This window comes from Oryx dammah, unplaced genomic scaffold, assembly GCF_014754425.2.
Source record: "Oryx dammah isolate SB20612 unplaced genomic scaffold, SCBI_Odam_1.1 HiC_scaffold_27, whole genome shotgun sequence".
Lineage (NCBI taxonomy): Eukaryota > Metazoa > Chordata > Mammalia > Artiodactyla > Bovidae > Oryx > Oryx dammah.
In genome coordinates, this window is record NW_024070211.1 from 112,277,836 (window position 1) to 112,286,467 (window position 8,632).

Below are 8,632 nucleotides of genomic sequence, written 5' to 3' on the forward strand. Positions count from 1 at the left end.
TTGGGTCTGAAGAAAAAGACCAAAGCAGGAGGCATAACCTTCTCAGACTTCAGACAATACCACAAAGCTCCAGTAATCAAAACACCATGGTATTGGCACAAAAGCAAACAGATCAATGGAACCAAACCGAGAATCCAGAAATAAACCCACATACCTCCAGTCAATTAATCCTCAACAAAGGAGGCAAGAATATCCAATGGGAAAAAGACAGTCTCTTCAGCAAGTAGTGTTGGAAAAGTTGGACAGCTGCATGTACATCAATGAAGTTGGAACACACCCTCTTACCACACACAAAAATAAACTCAAAATGGCTTGAAAACTTAAGCATAAGACATGACACCATAAAATTCTTAGAAGAGAACATAGGCAAAGCACTCTCTGACATAAACCATACTTACATTTTCTTAGGTCAGTCTCCCAAGGCAATAGAAATAAAAGCAAAAACAAACAAATGGGACCTAATCAAACTTACAAACTTTTGCACAGCAAAGGAAACAGAAACAAAATGAAAACACAACCTACGGAATGGGAGAAAATATTTGTTAACAATGCAACCAACAAGGAATACATTTCCAAAATACATAAACAGCTCACGCAACTCAACAACAAAAAAATAACCCAGTCAAAAAATGGTCAGAAGACCTAAATGGACATTTCTCCAAACAAGACAGACAGAAGGCCAAGAGGCACATGAAAAGATGCTCAACATTGCTAATTATCAGAGAAATGCAAATAAAAAACCACAGTGAGGCAGCACCTCACACCATTCAGAACAACCGTTATTAAAAAGTCTATAAATAACAAAGGCTGGAGAGGATGTGGAGAAAAGGGAATCCTCCTATATCATTGGAGGGAGTTTATACTGTATACTATATTGTAAGCTGGTGCAGCCACTATGGAAAACAGGATAGCGGTTCCTCAGAAAACTAAAACTAGAACTACCCTACGATCCAGCAATCTCACTGCTGGGCATATATCCTGAAAAATGATAATTCAAAAAGATACACACATCCCTATGTTCACAGCAGCACTGTTCACAATAGTCAAGACATGGAAACCACCCAAATGTCCACTGACAGATGAGTGGCAGCCCAGTGGTTAGGATTCAGCCCTCTGACCAATGGGGCCCAGGTTCAGTCCCTGGTCAGGGACCTAAGATCCTGAAAGCCACATGGTATTGCCAGAACAAAAACAATAAAAGCAGATGAATGGATAAAGAAGATGAGGTACATCTGTACAATGGAATACAACTCAGCCATAAAAGCGAACAATATAATGCCATTTGCAGCAACAAATATGATATAATATAAAAGCAACAATATAATGCCATTTGGGTGCAACTAAAGATTATTATACTAAATAAAGTAAATCAGAAAGAAAGACAAATACCATATAATATCACTTATACATGACATCTAAAATAGAGCACTAATGAACCTATCTATGAAACAGAAACAGCATCATGGACATAGAGAAGACACTGGTGGTTGCCAAAGGGGAAGGGTCTGGGGGAGGGATGGAGTAGGAGGTTGTGGTTAGCAACTGTAAGCGTTTGTATATAGAATGGATACACAACAAGCACAGAGGACTATATTCAATATTCTATAATAGACCATAATGGAAATAAAAAAGAATGTATATATGTGTATAACTGAATCACTTTTCTGTATAGCAGTAATTAACACAACATTGTAAATAGACTAGTCCTCAATTTAAAAAACAGTTCACCAACTGGAAGGTTAATCTCATCTGAAAACATCCTCCAATGAGACATGTAGTTAATTAACACTGTGTATCAACCACTCCAAAATTAGTGGTTTAAAACAATGGGTCCATGGGTCAACAAGGCAATTCTGCCACCTGAGCCAGACATAGTAGGCTGGGCCCCGTCATGCACCTGCAGTCAACTGGTACAGAATGACCTCTGATGGAGTGCTTCATCTCTGCTCTATGCAGTCTCCCATCCTCCAGCAGGCTAGCCTGGGCTTATTCACTTGCTGACTAGGAAGGGTTCCCAAGGAAGAAGTAGATGAACGGGAGCTGCTGAGGCCTGGGCTCAGAATGGATGCGCCATCACTTCCATAGCACTGCACTGGCCAACGTGGGTGAAGAGGCCAGACAAGATTCAAAGGGTGGAGAAGTAACTCTGTCTCTCCAGGTGCAGAGCTGCAAAGTCACAGCGCCAAGGCTATGGATATAGGAAAAGGAATATTGCTACCATTTTTGCTGACCGTCTACTAAAGTGAAGGTAGCACACTTTGTGCATGTCTGAAAGTGTTGCTGCTCTTGTTTAGGGAGAGTTTTCAGGGCCTGGTGCTGTCAGATGTTTAAAATGCTTCTCTTGGGTGAAGTTAGTAGCTTTGGGGGAAGGAATACACAATAGCAGAAATACACTGGGCTTTAAAATCAGGGCTTGACTAAGTCAGGGCCCTCTCCAGTCCAAACAACACCTTCACTTGCATTAAGACAAGAGGCAACCCTTCTCTCCGACTGGCACTGCCCTACCAGAGAACCCCCACTGTATGCAGTAGCCCTTGCATTTGAACGCTGGCCAGTGTATCTCCTCGGAGCTTCAATTTCCATATCTGCTGATGAGAATTAAAACACCGCCCTCACAAAGGCTGTGGGGAGGATTAAATGAAGTGTCCGGCATACTGAGTACTTGGTTCTCAAAAACTATTAATGCCTTTTCTGCCTCTCTGCTATAAGAAGCCACAGTGAAGAGAACTTTAGAACATTCAAGGATGCCTGTGAGTCTCCAGTCAAACCAATCATGAAAGGAGGCGAAAGGAGAGAAACTTACAAGAGGGCACTGAGTTCTTGAACTTGACCTGGGGAGAGGAGCAGTTCAAGAGGCCTGTGTGTTGCTCATCGTTCGCACCCCAAACTTGGGTTACGTGAGTTTTACTAAGGGATTACTGCAATAATTGAAACAGAGGATAACTATCTTGTCTATACCCAACCTAAAAGTTATTTTCAGAGGAATAGAAAACATTTCAAATTACTGAACGAAAGAGTGGGGAGGTGAAAACAGAAGAAAAGCCTCATGCTTCTTATCAGCAGATAAATGGTCATGTATGTAAGAATACATGGGGGCTTCCCTGGTGCCTCAGTTGGTAAAGAATCTGCCCGCAACGCAGGGGACCCAGATTCAATCCCTGGGTCGGGAAGATCCCCTGAAGAAGGAAATGGCAACCCACTCCAGTATTCTTGCCTGGAAAATTCCATGGATGGAGGGGCCTGGCGGGCTACAGTCTATAGGGTCTCAAGAGTCTATGACTTAGCAACTTAGTGACTAAACCACCACCGTGCAAGAATAGATGAGGAACCAAACCAAAGTGTTAACACAAGTCATACATACATAATTCACTCAAGAAGTTCGATTTTAGCCTGACCTAGGTGTTCAATTACAGGAACCATGGAACCTAGAAACAATCACGCAATGTTAATCCTCCCTAGAAAGTGGCTCTTCATTAGTGATTCTAATCTGTCACCTGACGCTCACAGGCCATTATGAAATCCATTTATATTCCTAGTTTCAAAAACTAAATTGGAGGTATGAGCCAAAGGGCACATTAAATTAGGGATTATTGCTTGCGGCACTCTATGCGAGCCAGGTGATGCTGGACCATTTTAATTAAGAGTTTGTTCTCAATAATAACACAAGCAAATGAATAATATTGAGTCAACACTGAGACAGTTGTGGGGGGAGGGGTTATGAGGATAATTGAAATACGCAGTTGTGTTACAGGTCTATTGTGCAGAGTTCTCTTAGTCATTAGAAAAAACTGCTTTGGAGCAACTGAATCAAATCTGTACACAGGGCATGGAAATTGAGCACCAAGAAAAGATGATGGCTAGAGAAATAAGAGGCTGCCCTGGTTGCTCAGCGGTACAGAATCCATCTGCAATACAGGAGACATGCTTCGATTAAGGTAGAGGTGGGGTTTCAAACCAGGTGTATCTGATTCCAAAGCATACTGTTAAACCAGAAACAGACTAACAGACTTAGAGACTGAGCTTATGGTTATGCGGGCGGGGGAGAAGCGGGGAAGGACAATTAGGGAGTCTGGGACTAGTGTGTACACACTGCTGTATTTGAAATAGATAACCAACAAGGACCTACTGTATAGCACAGGGAACTCTGCTCAATGATAAGTAACAAACCTAAATGGGAAAAGAATTTGAAAACAGATACATGTATATGAATAACAGCCTCAGTTTGCTGTACATCTGAAACTATCAACTATACTCCAACATAAAATAAAAAGTAAACAAAAAAAAATTACAAAGCCTATGTTATTAACTATGAGACTTCACTATCTGCCTGTCTTATTGTCCCCAAGGAGGAAAAAGCTAAAAATAACCGAAAAAAGTTTGGGAACCAAACCATGAGATTAATTTTGCCACAATATTGTGAGGTTTAGGGAAGAGATTTGGGAGTATTTTTCTCTGAAGTTTTCTCTTTAGAACAAAAATGTATGTGTGTGTCCCTTCATCAATATACCATATACATGTTACTGGAAGCCTTTAAGCCTTCGCCATAAATTATCCAGTCATATTCAGGGAGGGACTTCTATTGTATTTGAAATGCTTTTATCCCTGAAGCTGAGTGTCTGGTTAGCCCATGTGTGTTTTTACATTGTTTGCTATGTTTTATTTCATTAAAAACTAAATCCACTGAAATCAAAGCATTATTGAACCATGCAGATTTACTTTTTTTTTTTGGCAGATAAGATGGGAGAAGTGGGTTTCATTCCAGAACTGCACAGTATTTTCATTTTTAAAAATGTTCCTTGAAAAAAAAAATCCTCATTGAACATAATTTGTCCTCCAAAGCTTTCTTCTTTGCTGCGTGTCATAGGCTCTGCTCTTTCCAGTCCAGGTTCTTCCCACCCCCTCCAGTTTGCAGATAATCCTTAGGAACCCTAAGTCACACTTTCTTCTTTATGCAGATCAATTTAATTGTATCCTACTTCTTAGCTCCAAACCTAAAAATCTCCATTCTGACTGGGAATGAAGATATTGTTCAAACAGAAGACCCTCCTATCACTAGGGTCATCCTCTTTGAAAGGAAACTATAAATGACAAAAAAAAAAAAAAAAACAGTTGTACTAGATAACAGCAAATGGTCTTAATTAAAACCAAAACTAGCTACCTCTCCTTCTGCCTCATAAGGGTAGGTGTCATAATTTATATCAGGGAAAGTAAACCTCTCTTCTCTAACTCTTCATTTCAGAGACTAGTGAGGAGAGAAAGAAAGACTGGAACTTCAAGCCCTCCCCAGTTCTGTGCCAAGGCACCGTTCAGCATGGGATGCATTCTCAGACATGGGAGCCTAACCAAGCCATTACCTTTCCACATAAACATAAATCCCCAGAATACACATTGACATCATTCTTCCTTTCTCTTAAAATCCCCTAAGTTATAATAAGCTTAGGGGACAGTTTTTTTCCCTGCTATTTTTGACAACCGCTCAAAGACGTGCCCTTCCTAATATCAAAGGATTTCTATCAATTTTTAATTTTTCCTGATTTCATTCAAATATCCAATGGGATACTCTTCCTCAGTACCTTTTTGGTCACCTCCTGTACACTTTTTCATGAGCTATCTTAAGTTATAACTTCACAAAATGAGAAAGAAAAAAAAATCCAAGGCAAGATTTCTACTTCTGCTGTTCTGGCTAGGTCCACCATGAAAATATGTGTACAAGTTAACTGCATCTAAAGCAGGACTGCTTGTCACACTAGTTCCTCCATGTACTTGAGGTTACCATACAGTCTTCCTATTCAGGGAAGTGTCCTACAGGAAAAAATCTATTTCTCAACAATAAAGAAAATCCATGACAGCTAACTAAAACAGTCAAATCCAATTCTTCATTCTTACATATAAACAATAACTAATGATTAGGCTTCCCTCGTGCCTCAGTGGTAAAGAATCTGCCTGCCAATGCAGGACACACATAAGTTTGATCCCTAATCCAGGAAGATCCCACGTGCCGCTGAGCAACTAGGCCCACGAACTGCGGGTACTGAAGCTCTCAAGCCCTAGAGCCGGTGAGCTGGGACAAGAGAAGCCAGCACCACGGGAAGCCGGCGCTCCGCCACTGAAGGGTAGCCCTGGCTCACCACAACTAGAGAAAACGTCCGCATGGCAGTAAGGACCCAGCACGGTCTGCAATAAACAAATACATTATCTTGTTAAATGATTAATTTGATCAGAGATGTCTAGGAAAACTAGTACCATAAGAGAAAAACTAATTCCAGAGAAAACAATTCATATAACTGAATAATGATAATAAAAATATTTAGCATGTGAAAGATGGCCAATAATAACAGCAACACTAACTCAAAGCCCTGTTTTAAACACTGTACATATGTTGACTTATTCAATCCAAACAAAAATCCTATTTTTATAGGTGAAGAAAATGAGGCTTAGAAAGGCTGAGTAAAACACTCAAGGTCACACAGCTCGTAAGAAGCAGACCTCAGTCAAGGTCTATCCAACCCAAAGCCCATGTTCTTAGTCCCTGTGCTGTATTGTAGTCAGAGCCTTAATCTTTGAGTCTGACACGTCAAAGTCCTCGTTAACATTTGTCCCAAAGGATCCACCAATCTCCCAACTTTTCATGGAATAAGACCACTCAAGGTCCACGGTGACTTGTCTAAGAAAGAGTCTGGGGAAAGGTAAGAACTTGAATTTGGCCTCCACTTACATACATTTTGGGAAATAAAACTACTAAAATCAGCCTATGACTTCAAGAATATCCATGAGCTTTATTTCATAACAGGATGTCAACACTAAAACTTGTGCATCTAGATCTTTCAGAACCACAAATAATCTGAACTATCTAGAGGTGTGTAAAGCATATTCCTCCAGAGGCTGGGGATGGATGTTAGCCATAGATCTTAAGCTATGTAATTGAAACACTGAAACTTGTTAGAGAGGTCTGTGAAATGATCCAGATAAACTAGTTGTCTACACTGACCAAGGCTGGCTTGCGCTTAGTCGCTCAGTCATGTCTGACTCTTTGCAATGCCATGGACTGTAGCCCGCCAGACACCTCTGTCCATGGAGATTCTCCAGACAAGAATACTGGAGTGGGTTGCCATTTCCTTCTCCAAAGGTTGGCTCAGTGAGGTTGAATTTTGATTACTCAACTGAAATAATTCAGTAGGATTTTGCACATCTGACTTACAATTATTTTGAAATGTCCACCTCAAAAGTTTGGTAAGGTTTCCTTTACATTAATGAAGTAAAAAACTACTATTCAGGGAACTTCCCTGGTGGTCTGGTGGCTAAGTCTTCTGTGCTCCCAATGCAGGAGGGGGCCTGAGTTTGATCCCTGGTCAGGGAACTAGATCCCACATGCTGCAAATAAAGATCCTACATAATCCAACGAAAAGATCTCCTAAAGAAAGAACTGTAAGTGGGGAAAATTATACAGAGATTTATCATTCAACCTGATTTGTAATGAATAGACTGGAATGTGTCAGGAGGATGAATTTGTGAGAGATGCAAATAGTGAAGAATCAACTCTCAGTGCTCACTTCGGCAGCACATATACTAAAATCGGATGCTTACAGGGTAGATTAGCATGGCCCCTGGGCAAGGAGGACGCGAAAATTTGTGAATCATTCCATATTTTTAGGGAACTCAAACTGGGGCTCTGTAACCACCCAGAGGGGTGGGAGGCAGACGGGAGGTACAAGAGGGAGGGAGCATGTGGATACCTCTGGCTGATTCATGTTGATGTGTGGCAGAAACCAACAGAATACTGTAAGGTAATTATCCTTCAATTAAAAATAAATTTTTTAAAAAGAATACACTTATATATAAATGTATCTCAACGCTCGTGCACTGGGAGCACATAAAAGAATACATTTATACATAAAAAGAAAAGAATCAACTCTCAGCAGTGTGCTTGGCAGTGTTTGGACGAAACAGACCTGGGACACCCCTTCCTCCAGCCTCTGATAAAAGAAATTTTCACATATCAAGATACAGAGAAGTCATTGTGGTTTATACATGAGTTAATTTGAATTTTATACTAAATACAATAGCCTGCTTATGGCCTATCTAACATACATTGTACAACTGCTTTAATTATTAAAGAAAGGGCCCACTGACCAGAAGTAAATAATGTCCATGTTAAAAAATTAAGGTTAAACACCACTCTTCCCTTCTGATAAGACTCCCTTCCTAGGTGCCAAGACTCGGCTGACTCACTGGGTACCTGCTGCTCTGTTCCGTTTTTGTTTGTTTTGGTCTTTTTTCTGTTTGTTTGTTTTCTTAACCACACTACATGGCTTGTGGGATCTTAGTTCCCTGACTAGGGATTGAATCAGGGCCCTTGGCATAGAGTCCTAACCGCTGGACCGCCAGGGAATTCCCTGTTTTCTTTTTTTTGAAACATTGAAGAAATGTAACTCTGACTTGTTCAATGTTCTTTGTTTTCACAAGATATAAAACTATGTTGAAAACCCTGCTTCTCCAGAGCAGTTTCTCAGAGTAATCTTGGAAGCAGGATTCTGGGCTAGTCCTCAACTTGGCTCAAATTAAACTTTTCTAGTCTTATTACAGATTGTTGATTATTTTCATTGACACCTCGACCACCCTCCAACCTCTTTCT

The 8,632-nt window shown here is 40.5% G+C and overlaps 1 non-coding gene across 1 annotated transcript; it reads left to right on the top strand.

Annotated features, from left to right (window-relative positions):
- The first annotated feature begins 7,542 nt into the window (after positions 1–7,542).
- Positions 7,543–7,649, top strand: LOC120855273. Its single transcript, XR_005719234.1, has one exon. It is a non-coding gene; the product is annotated as a U6 spliceosomal RNA (small nuclear RNA).
- Positions 7,650–8,632: the final 983 nt, after the last annotated feature.